At 39.2% G+C, this 12,279-nt stretch overlaps 1 long non-coding RNA gene across 1 annotated transcript in view; it reads right to left on the bottom strand.

The window, feature by feature from the left end:
• Window positions 1-12,279, bottom strand: part of LOC105485427 (uncharacterized) — a 143,811-nt gene that overhangs the window by 117,847 nt on the left and 13,685 nt on the right. The window lies entirely within an intron of this gene.

The raw sequence follows: 12,279 nt of genomic DNA, 5'->3' as shown, positions 1-12,279 counted from the left end.
TTATATAATAATAAAAAGGTGACTTAAAATAAAACTATATGAATGTGTATGATCTGAATGGTGGTTCTAACAATAGCTTGACCTAAAGAATATGAACTTTTAGAAGGAAAGCAATGAGCAAAATCCCCTGCTGGGTTCTTCCTGGATCCACTGCCCAAAAGGAGAGCCAACAATCCTCCGTGACTTTAGAATATTGACTATAAAATTTTGTCCTAAAATACATTTGAAACACTTGCTTTATGTGTCGACTTATTAACCTCTCTGCCTCCAGGACACATTATTTTTCAAGCTGGTATTTAAAAATATTTAATTGTGGGTAAGTAATCTAGGTTGGAAAGGAAGTCTTTATAAGTTAAGGATAAATAACAGTTGCCTAGTGATGATCCTGTGGAAGAACAAGGCTTTCTGGTGTGTTTGGAATGGTCTCTACTAAGGGGACTCTTTATTTTAAGCAGGATGCAAGTGGAAAGCTAAGCCCAAAGCCTAACTAATGAGACCCTTCACACCAAATATTGTGGCAGGGTAATTTGTACAAAGCAGATGAATTCATTTTTAGAATGCTGAACAATTTATATATTAAAAAGTGTCTAGATTAAGATTAAATACATAATATGTATTTAAATAAAAATATTCAACAGTTTCAATGAAAAATAGAATTTTCTATGACAAATATGTTCTATAAGCTGTTCAGTCCTCACATAATTTTTGATTTCTTGCAAGTAATAATGAGTAGATAATAGTTGAATAACTTGGAGAAATTCTTGCTCTTCAGCAAACATTAAGGAGAACTTCAATTAAATTTAAGGAAGTTCTCTACCCTTCCAGGTTTGTGCTCTTTGTTTATTGTGTTTTTGAGGCCACAAGTGTGTGAGCACTACAAACATTCACTTATATTTGCTAATAAGGATAAGGGCCAACCCAGTACTTAGAATTCCCAAAGTACTTACATCAACCAGATTATTTCTTCACAAGGTTCATTATCACATATAATTCTGACCTCTAGTTTTTCTTTAAGCTTACCTAAGGTTGAAAAAGTTTTGGAGGATTCTTAAATTTTTTTTTTTTACAACTTTGAGGGAGCTCAAATTATAAAGTTGGATATTGACTTAACACAGTTTGATTTTTGACAACTTATTTCCTACCAAATAAAATGAATTAAAGTTAGCACTCAGCTCTGGTAGAGAATATTAAAAACAACAACAATGATAACAGAAACACCCTGAAAACATAAATAAAAGGAAAACAATATGTAAACACTGCAGTGCTGAGTAGCTAGTCAAGAGAAAATATGAATGCTCTTATCTTTAGGTCAAAGCTGACAGGATTTTTATGTCAACTTAAGTAATAAAAGAAAGAATAATTTTATATGCTACTTTATCCATACTAGTACTTAGGTTACAAAATTGGTTGGGAGAAATTTTGGGACAATGATATATTGAAGAACAAATGAATAGAAAAGGAACATATCATGTACTACATAAAATTTTAAATTTTTATTTTAAAATATTTTCTGGTTTATGAAGTCTCAGACTACTTGTTAAAATCAGTACTTATTTACTAAAATAATAACACTTAAAATACTTATTTACAACTATAATGTAAGAGTTTTTAAAATAAGATTGCCTCCTTTCTTCTCTCTCCTTACTTCTGTCCTTTCTCTCCATCAGTGAGTAAGGTGCAGTGACAGACTTGCAGTGCTTCTCAATGTGCATTGAGGAGTTTATTCAATGTAGGTTCTCATTCAGTAGGTCTGTGGTTGATCCTGGAAATCTGTGTGTGTAATACACTGCCAGGGGATGCCGATGCTGTTGGACCTTGGACTAGAATTTGAATAGCAAGGGTTGTAAAGAACATGTATTCGTCCATTCTCAAACTGCTATAAAGAACGACCTGAGACCGAGTAATTTATGAAGAAAAGAGGTTTGACTGACTCACAGTTCCACAGGCTGTACAGGAAGCATGGCTAGGAGGCCTCAGGTGACTTACAATCATGGCAGAAGGCAAAGGGGAAGCTGGCACGTCATACCATGGAGGAGTGGGAGAGAGAGAGAGTGAGGGGGGAACTGCCACGCACTTTTTAAAAATTATACTTTAAGTTCTGGGGTACATGTGCACAATGTACCAGTTTGTTACATAAGTATACATGTGCCACGTTGGTTTGCTGCACCCATCAACTCATTGTTTACATTAGATATTTCTCCTAATGCTATCCCTTCCCCAGCCCACCACCCCTGACAGTCTCCAGTGTGCGATGTTCCCCTCCCTGTGTCCATGTGTTCTCATTGTTCAGCTCCCTCTTATGAGTGAAAACATGTAGTGTTTGGTTTTCTGTCCTCTGATAATTTGCTGAGAATGATGGTTTCCAGCTTCATGTCCCTGCAAAGGACATGAACTCATCCTTTTTTTTAGGCTGCATAGTATTCCATGGTGTATATGTGCCACATTTTCTTTATCCAGTCTATTACTGATGGACATTTGGGGTGGTTCCAAGTCTTTGCTATTGTGAATAGTGCTACAATAAACATACGTGTGCATGTGTCTTTATAGCAGCATGATTTATAATCCTTTGGGTATATACCCAGTAATGGGATTGCTGGGTCAAATGGCATTTCTAGTTCTAGATCCTTGAGGAATGACCACAATGTCTTCCACAATGGTTGAACTAATTTACACTCCCTGCAACGTGTAAAAGTGTTCCTATTTCTCCACATCCTCTCCAGCACCTGTTGTTTCCTGACTTTTTAATGATCACCATTCTAACTGGCGTGAGATGGTATCTCATTGTGGTTTTGATTTGCATTTTGCTAATGACAAGTGATGATGAGCATTTTTTCATGAGTCTGTTGGCTGCATAAATGTCTCCTTTTGAGAAGTGTCTGTTCATGTCCTTTGCTCACTTTTTGATGGCGTTGTTTTATTCTTGTAAATTTGATTACATTCTCTGTAGATTCTGGATATTAACCCTTTGTCAGATGGACAGATTGCAAAAATTTTCTCCCATTCTGTAAGTTGCCTGTTAACTCTGCTGATAGTTTCTTTTGCTGTGCAAACTTTAGTTTAATTAGATTCCATTTGTCTATTTTGGCTTTTGTTGCCATTGCTTTTAGTGTTTTAGCCATGAACTCTTTGCCCATGCCTATGTCCTGAATGGTACTGCCTAGGTTTTCTTCTAGGGTTTTTATGATTTTAGGTCTTACATTTAAATCTTTAATCCATCTTGAGTTAATTTTTGTATAAGGTGTAAGGAAGGGATCTAGTTTCAGCTTTCTACATATGGCTAGCCAGTTTTCCCAGTACCATTTATTAAATAGGGAATCATTTCCCCATTTCTTGTTTTTGTCAGGTTTGTCAAAGATCAGATGGTTGTAGATGTGTGGTGTTATTTCTGAGGCCTCTGTTTTGTTCCATTGGTCTATATCTCTGTTTTGGTACCAGTACCATGCTGTTTTGGTTACTGTAGCCTTGTATTATAGTTTGAAGTCAGGTAGCTTGATGCCTCCAGCTTTGTTCTTTTGGCTTAGGATTGTCTTGGCTATGTGGGCTTTTTTTTGGTTCCATATGAAATTTAAAGTAGTTTTTTCCAATTCTGTGAAGAAAGTCATTGATAGCTTGATGGGGATGGCATTGAATCTATAAATTACTTTGAGTAGTATAGCATTTTCATGATATTGATTCTTCCTATCTATGAGCATGGAATGTTCTTCCATTTGTTTGTGTCCTCTTTTCTTTCGTTGAGCAGTGGTTTGTAGTTCTCCTTGAAGAGTTCTTCACATCCCTTGTAAGTTGGATTCCTAGGTATTTTATTCTCTTTGAAGCTATTATGAATGGGAGTTCATTCATTATTTGGCTTTCTGTCTGTTATTGGTGTGTAGGAATGCTTGTGATTTTTGCACATTGATTTTGTATACTGAGACTCTGCTAAAGTTGCTTATCAGTTTAAGGAGATTTGGGGCTGAGATGATGGGGTTTTCTAAATATACAATCATGTCATCTGCAAACAGGGACAGTTTTACTTCCTCTTTTTCTATTTGAATACCCTTTATTTCTTTCTCTTGCCTGATTGCCCTGACCAGAACTTCCAACACTATGTTGAATAGAGTGGTGAGAGAGGGCATCCTTGTCTTGTGCCAGTTTTCACAGGGAATGTTTCCAGTTTTTGCCCATTCAGTATGACATTGGCTGTGGGTTTGTCATAAATAGTTCTTATTATTTTGAGATGCAGTCCATCAATACCTAGTTTATTCAGAGTTTTTAGCATGAAGGACTGTTGAATTTTGTCAAAGGTGTTTTCCACATCTATTGAGATAATCATGTGGTTTTGTCATTGGTTCTGTTAATGTGATGGATTACGTTTATTGATTTGCATACGTTGAACCAGCCTTGCATCCCAGGGATGAAGCCGACTTAATCGTGGTGGATAAGCTTTTTGATGTGCTGCTGGATTCAGTTTGCCAGCATTTTATTGAGGATTTTCCCATCAATGTTCATCGGGGATGTTGGCCTATAATTCTCTTTTTTTGTTGTGTCTCTGCCAGGCTTTGGTATCAGGATAATGCTGGCCTCATAAAATGAGTTAGAGGATTCCTTCTTTTTCTATTGAATGGAATAGCTTCAGAAGGAATGGTACAAACTCCTCTTTGTACCTCAGGTAGAATTCGGCCGCGAATCCATCTGGTCCTGGACTTTTTTTTGTTAGTAGGCTATTAATTATTGCCTTAATTTCAGAACCTGTTACTGGTTTATTCAGAGATTTGACTTCTTCCTGGTTTAGTCTTGGGAGGGTGTATGTGTCCAGGAATTTGTCCATTTCTTCTAGATTTTCTAATTTATGTGCGTAGAGGTGTTTATAGTATTCTCTGATGGTAGTTTGTATTTCTGTGGGATTGGTGGTGATATCCCCTTTATCATTTTTTATTCTGCCTATTTGATTCTTCTCTCTTTTCTTCTTTATTAGTCTTGCTAGCAGTCTATCTATTTTGTTGATCTTTTCAAAAAAACCATCTCCTTGATTCATTGATTTTTTTAAAGGGTTTTTTTTGTGTGTATCTAGGTCCTACAGTTCTGCTCTCATCTTAGTTATTTCTTGTCTTCTGCTAGCTTTTGAATGTGTTTATTCTTGCTTCTCTAGTTCTTTTAATTGTGATATTAGGGTATTGATTTTAGATCTTTTCTGCTTTCTCTTGAGGGCATCAAGTGCTATAAATTTCCCTTTACACACTGCTTTAAATGTGTCCCAGAGATTCTGGTATGTTGTGTCTTAGTTATCATTGGTTTTAAATAACATATTTATTTCTTCCTTCATTTTGTTATGTACCCAGTAGTCATTCAGGAGCAGGTTGTTCAGTTTCCACATAGTTGAGTGGTTTTGAGTGAGTTTCTTAATCCTGAGTTCTAATTTGATTGCACTGTTGTCTGAGAGATAGTTTGTTACGATTTCTGTTCTTTTACATTTGCTGAGGAGTGTTTTACTTCCAATTATGTGCTCAATTTTAGAAGAAGTACAATGTGGTGTTGAGAATAATGTATTTTCTTTTCATTTGGGCTGGAGAGTTCTGTAGATGTCTATTAGGTCTGCTTGGTCTAGAGCTGAGTTCAAGTCCTGTATATCCTTGTCAATTTTCTGTCTTGTTGATCTGTCTTTGACAGTGGGGTTTTAAAGTCTCCCATTATTGTGTGGGAGTCTAAGTCCCTTGTAGGTCTCTAAGAACTTGCTTTATGAATCTAGGTGCTCCTGTATTGGGTGCATATACATTTAGAATAGTTAGCTCTTCTTGTTGAATTGATCCCTTTACCATTATGTAATGGCCTTCTTTGTCTTTTTTGATCTTTGCTGGTTTAAAGTCCGTTTTATCAGAGACTAGGATTGCAACTTCTGCTTTTTTTTGCTTTCCATTTGCTTGGTAGATCTTCCTCCATCCCTTTATTTTGAGTGTATGTGTGTCTTTGCATGTGAGGTGGGTCTGGTGAATACAGCACACTGATGGGACTTGACTCTTTATCCAACTTGCTAGTCTGTGTCTTTTAATTGGGGCATTTAGCCTATTTACATTTAAGGTTAATATTGTTATGTGTGAATTTGATCCTGTCATTATGATGCTAGCTAGTTATTTTGCCTGTTAATTGATGCAGTTTCTTCCTAGCATCGATGGTCTTTACAATTTGGCACATTTTTGCAGTGGCTGTTACTGGTTGTTCCTTTCCATGTTTAGTGCTTCCTTCAGGAGCTCCTGTAAGGCAGGCCTGGTGGTGATAAAATCTGTCATCATTTGCTTGTCTGTAAAGGATTTTATTTCTCCTTCACTTATGAAGCTTAGTTTGGCTGGATATGAAATTCTGGGTTGAAGATTCTTTTCTTTAAGAATGTTGAATATTGGCCCCCACTGTCTTCTGGCTTCTGGGTTTCTGCTGAGAAATCTGCTGTTAGTCTGATGGGCTTCCCTTTGTGGGTAACCCGACCTTTCTCTCTGGCTGCCCTTAACATTTTTTCCTTCATTTCAACCTCGGTGAATCTGATGATTATGTGTCTTGGGATTGCTCTTCTCAAGGAATATCTTTGTGATGTTCTCTGTATTTCCTGAAGTTGAATGTTGGCCTGGCTTGCTAGGTTGGGGAAGTTCTCCTGGATATTACCCTGAAGAGTGTTTTCCAGCTTGGTTTCATTCTCCCTGTCACTTTCAGGTACACCAGTCAAATGTAGATTTGGTCTTTTCACATAGTCCCATATTTCATGGAGACTTTGTTCGTTTCTTTTCACTCTTTTTTCTCTAATCTTGTCTTCTTGCTTTATTTCATTAATTTGAACTTCAATCATTGATATCCTTTCTTCTGCTTGATCGAATAGGCTATTGAAGCTTGTATATGCTTCACGAAATTCTTGTGCTGTGTTTTTCAGCTCCATCAGGTCATTTATGTTCTTCTCTACACTGGTTATTCTAGTTCGCCATTCCTCTAATCTTTTTTTAAGGTTTTTAGCTTCCTTGTGTTGGCTTAGAACATGTTCCTTTAGCTCGGAGAAGTTTCTTATTACCCACCTTCTGAAGCCTCCTTCTGTCAACTCATCAAACTCATTCTCTGTCCAGTTTTGTTCCCTTGCTGGCGAGGAGTTGTGATCCTTTGGAGGAGAAGAGGCGTTCTGGTTTTTGGAATTTTCAGCCTTTCTGCTCTGGTTTCTCCCCATCTTTGTGGTTTTATCTACCTTTGGTCTTTGATGTTGGTGACCTACGGATGGGGTTTTCGTGTGGATGTCCTTTTTGTTGATGTTGATGCTTCTTCTGTTTGTTAGTTTTCCTTCTAACAGTCAGGCCCCTCAGCTGCAGGTGTGTTGGAGTTTGCTGGAGGTCCACTCCAGACGCTCTTTGCCTGGGTATCACCAGCAGAGGCTATAGAACAGCAAATATTGCTGCCTGATACTTCCTCTGGAAACTTTGTCCCGGGGGGCACCCGCCAGATGCTAGTCAGAGCTCTCTTGTATGAGGTGTCCATTGGCCCCTACTGGGAGGTATCTCCCAGTAAGGCTATGCAGGGGTCAGGTACCCACTTGAGGAGGCAGTCTGTCCATTATCAGAACTTGAATGCCATGCTGGGAGAACCACTGCTCTCTTCAGAGTGGTCAGTCAGGGATGTTTAAGTCTGGAGAAACTGTGCCTACCACTGCCCTTTCCCCCAGGTGCTCTGTCCTAGGGGGATGAAGGTTTTATCTCTAAGTCCCTGACTGGGGCTGCTGCCTTTTTTTCAGATATGCCCTGCCCACAGAGGTGGAACCTAGAGAGGCAGTCCGCCTTCCTGAACTGCAGTGGGCTCCACCCAGTTTGAGCTTCCTGGCAGTTTTGTTTACACTGTAAGCATAAAACTGCCTACTCATGCCTCAGCAATGGCAGATGCCCCTCCCCCCACCAAACTGCAGCATCCCAGGTCGATCTCAGACTGCTGCACTAGCAGCGAGAATTTCAAGTCAATGGATCTTAGCTTGCTGGGTTCCGTGGGCATGGGGCCCGCTATGCCAGGCTCAGAGGGAATCTCCTGGTCTGCTAGTTGTGAAGACTGTGGGAAAAGTGCTGTATTTGGGCAGAAGTGTACTGTTCCTCCCGGTACAGTCTCTCTCACAGCTTCCCTTGGCTAGGAAAGGGAAATCCCCTGACCTCTTGTGCTTCCCAGGTGAGGCAATGCCCTGCCCTGCTTCGGCTCACACTCTGTGGGCTGCACCCACTGTCCAACCAGTCTTAATGAGATGAACCAGGTGCCTTAGTTGGAAATGTAGAAATCACCCATCTTCTCTGTCAGTCTCACTGGGAGCTGCAGACCAAAGCTATTCCTATTTGGCCATCTTGGAAGAGTCCTCCTGCCACACACTTTTAAACCATCAGATCTTGTGAGAACTCACTGTCATGAGAACACCATGGGGGAAGTCTGCCCCCGTAATCCAATTACCTCCCACCAGGTGCCTCCCCTGACACACGGGGATTACAATTCCACATGAGATTTGGTTGGGGACACACAGCCAAACCATATCAGAAGAGTTCCTCCTCAAAGAGTTCATAGTCTACTTGCAGCCACTTCTACTCTCCACTTGAATTCAAAAAGTTTCCGTTGATTTTTCAGATAACATGTACAACCCAGATGCCAACCTGGAGTTTCTCCCTTTTTTTAAGATCTAGACAGAATTGGATAGAAACACAACCCCGTCTTGATAGCCTATAAAAATTCAGACTTTCCCAGTTTATTGAAAGAACCCAGAGGTAAAATTTGGTCCTTCTCTAATTTTGACAGAAAACTTCCTTCACAGAGAAGCTGTCTGTATCTGTTTGTAGACTGTTGTAGAAGAAGATAAAGGAAGAGTTAATGTAACCAGAGCAAACCCCTCTGAAAGGAATGGTGGGCTCTTGCTTCCATAGAATAGCTCAGTATCTTGATCTTCTCACTGTCTGAAGTGCTGTATCCATCCTGCAATACACACTATAATTGCCATCCATAAGCTCGGGCTTCCCAAATGTGTGCAAGAGAGCAGCACCTGAGCTACATCTAATCAGACCCCTATTTGAACTCTCTTTTAAAACAAGTAAGGCAAAATCTTCCTTCTGTCTGGAGAAATCTCTTGTTTAGTGTAACTGTTTAATAGCTAATAATGTAAGTAATATCAAAAAACATGCTGAAATGATTAGACAGGATAATAGACAACATAAAGCAATGTTTAATTACTTGGTAAGTACTGGCTGTGTGCCAATGTACAGATCAACTATCAGGTATGTGTGTGACTTCCTCCCATTCTTTACATTACTTAAAGTCACTTAATCACATAAGCAATAATATAAATGTGTTTAGTATTTTACTTATATATAGGACAAAAATTGCCAATGCTCTCTAACCAAAGACCACCAGGAACATACTTGTTATTGAACAAGTTGGATCTATTACTCTGGCAGTGAGGAAGAAGGCATTCCATGGGGAACATCCTCTTATGCTAGCTGCCACTCACCTTACATTTGCATAACTTAGAATTTTATTCATATAACCCTTCTGAACAAGAAGCTCAAGTTCTGTCACCTTTTAAAAGGCAAAAATAAAAAATGGTGAAAGGTGAGTATCTTGCTATATTAGTAAACGAGAAGGAGTGATAAAAGAAGAACCAAGGAGACTGTGGTGAGGAAACTGGAAGTTTCAAAGTAGTGAGTGATCAGTACTTTCAATCTTCCTCAGGTTAAGTAAGATGAAGACTGAGGAGAATCCACTGGATTTGGACTTTGAGTCATTGCTGGGTAGACACATGACTGCAGTGGTTTGAAGAGTGAGTGAGAGGTGAAGTAGAGACTGCAGTTGGCCCTCAGTATCCATGTACTATGCATCCACGTATTCAACCAACCTCAGATGGAAAATATTTTAAAAATTGTGCCTATGCTGAACATGTACAGCTTTTTTTTCTTTCACTATACCCTAATCAATCCAGTATAACAACTATTTACAGAGCATTTACATTGTATTAGGCATTATAAGTAATCTAGAGAAGATTTAAAGTATATTGGAGGATGTACATGGGTTGTATGCAAATACTATGCCATTTTATATCAGGAATTTGAGCACCCTTGGAGTTTGGTATCACAGGAAGGTCCTGGAACCAGTCATCCAGGAATAGGGAGGGACAGCTGTACTTGTCTTGCAGGAACCTTGGCCATGAAAGGATACTGTGAGGGGATGCTGTGTGTGTTTGGGGTGGGGGGGTTGGGGGCTTGGGGGAGGGTGGAGGGTGGGGAGTGACAATGTTGGAGGTAGGCTTCCTCAGAAGAAAGTGTGGCTTTGAGGATTTCCAACCTCACTTTTATTATCGGTCTCTTTAGGAATTTTGAGTTAACCAAGGGACTGGTATATCACGATCAACTATTGAAATGCCAAAATGCTAAGTGAATTATTTTAAAAATAAACGTCATATCTCAAAACAATTTTAGATTTACAGAAAAGTTGCAGTCAGTACAGACAATTCTAATACACCTTGCACCCAACTTCTCTTCCTATTATCTTAACATCAATATGATACATTTGTTATAATTAATAAATCAATATTCATACATTATTATTAACTAAAATATATACTGTATTCAGGTTTTCTTAGTTTTTACCTAATATCCCTTCCTTATTACAGGATCCCATCCAGGATACATAACATTTAGTTATGTTTAAAAAAAAAACAAAAGTAACTGGGAAGCCATTAGGCTGAGAGAGATCTGTGTTCTGGGTTTCTGTGTAAGCAAACCTTGAAACCCATCTCAGAGTAACTTTACTCATCAGAAACTGCCAACTAGAGACTTGAAGGATACTGTCTCACTTTAACCAGTCAAACATTTTCTTTGTATTGCTTCTATGAACACTTCATAAAAGTGTTCTCCTCATACCCCCTCTATGGAGCCCAAACCACATGTGGTTTGGTGCTGCCTGATTCATGAATTGCTCACTGCTCAAATTAACTCTAAAATTTTCATGTGCCAAAGTTTATTTTTTCATGGTCTCATCTTGACTGTGACAGTTTCTCTGATTTTTCTTGTTTTTGATGACCTTGATAGCTTGGAGGAGTACTGGTCAGGTACTTTGTAGAATGTACCTCAACTGGAATTTGTCTGACGCTTTTCTCACTATTAAACTGGGGTTGTGGGTTTGGGTGAGGAAGACCACAGAAGTAAAGTATCACTTTAATCCCCTCACATCAAGGGTACATACTGCCAACATTACTTATCGCTGTCGATGTTGACCTTGATCACATGGCCAATATAGTGTTTGTCAGGTTTCTCCACTGTTAAGTTACTCTTCCTTCCCCACTCTCTTTTCGTACTGTCCTTATGGATGGAAGTCACTATGTGAAGTCTGTACTCAAGGACTGGGCAATTGTATTCTTCCTCCTTGAGGGTGAGGTTCTACATAAATTATTTGGAATTTTTATGCATCAGAGTTTTGTCTCGTCTTCCCAAGATAAATGGATTTTTAATCCTTAAAAAGACTGAATGACAGCCGGGTGCGGTGGCTCACACCTGTAACTTTGAGAGGTCGAGGCGGGTGGATCATGAGGTCAGGAGATCGAGACCATCCTGGCTAACACAGTGAAACTCCGTCTCTACTAACAATACAAAATGTTACCTGGGCATGGTGGCATGCACCTGTAGTCCCAGCTACTCAGGAGGCTGAGGCAGGAGAATTGCTTGAGCCCAGGAGGTGGAGGTTGCAGTGAGCCAAGATCACACCACTGCACTGCAGCCTGGGTGACAGAGCGAGACTCCATCTCAAAAAAAAAAAAAAAAAAAAAAAGACTGAATGACTTCATGCCTTGCCTACTAAGATTAAACTCGTAGGATAAATTTTATCCAGGAAGCTAGCTATTTGGTTCATTTTTTTTCAATACAGATTAACATGCTGATGGTAGCAGAAGTTGAGAGCAGTGAAGAAGAGCCTCACGAAAATAATATTGAACGTGTCTTATTCACATGTTTCTTTGCACAGTCATTAACATTTCCACAGGCCAAGTAAAAAGTCATATAGTGGAAACGACTTGTAACTGAGTGATTTGAATAACACAAAGCTGAAGTACTGGATCAGGATCTTTTTTTTAATATTTATTTTTTGAAACAGGGTCTTGCTGTGTCAGCCAAGCTGGAGTGCAGTGGTATGATTACAGTTCACTGTAATCTTGACCTTCTGGGCTCAAGTCATTCTTGCACCTCAGCCTCTTGAATAGCTGGGACCACAGGTGTATGTGTATTTTTAATTTTTTTTTTTTGTAGAGACAGGATCTTGCTATGTTGC

The sequence above is a fragment of the Macaca nemestrina genome, chromosome 1 (genome assembly GCF_043159975.1).
Source record: "Macaca nemestrina isolate mMacNem1 chromosome 1, mMacNem.hap1, whole genome shotgun sequence".
NCBI classification, from domain to species: domain Eukaryota; kingdom Metazoa; phylum Chordata; class Mammalia; order Primates; family Cercopithecidae; genus Macaca; species Macaca nemestrina.
The sequence above is the reverse complement of the archived record's forward strand: the minus strand, read 5'-3'. Positions and strand labels throughout refer to the sequence as shown.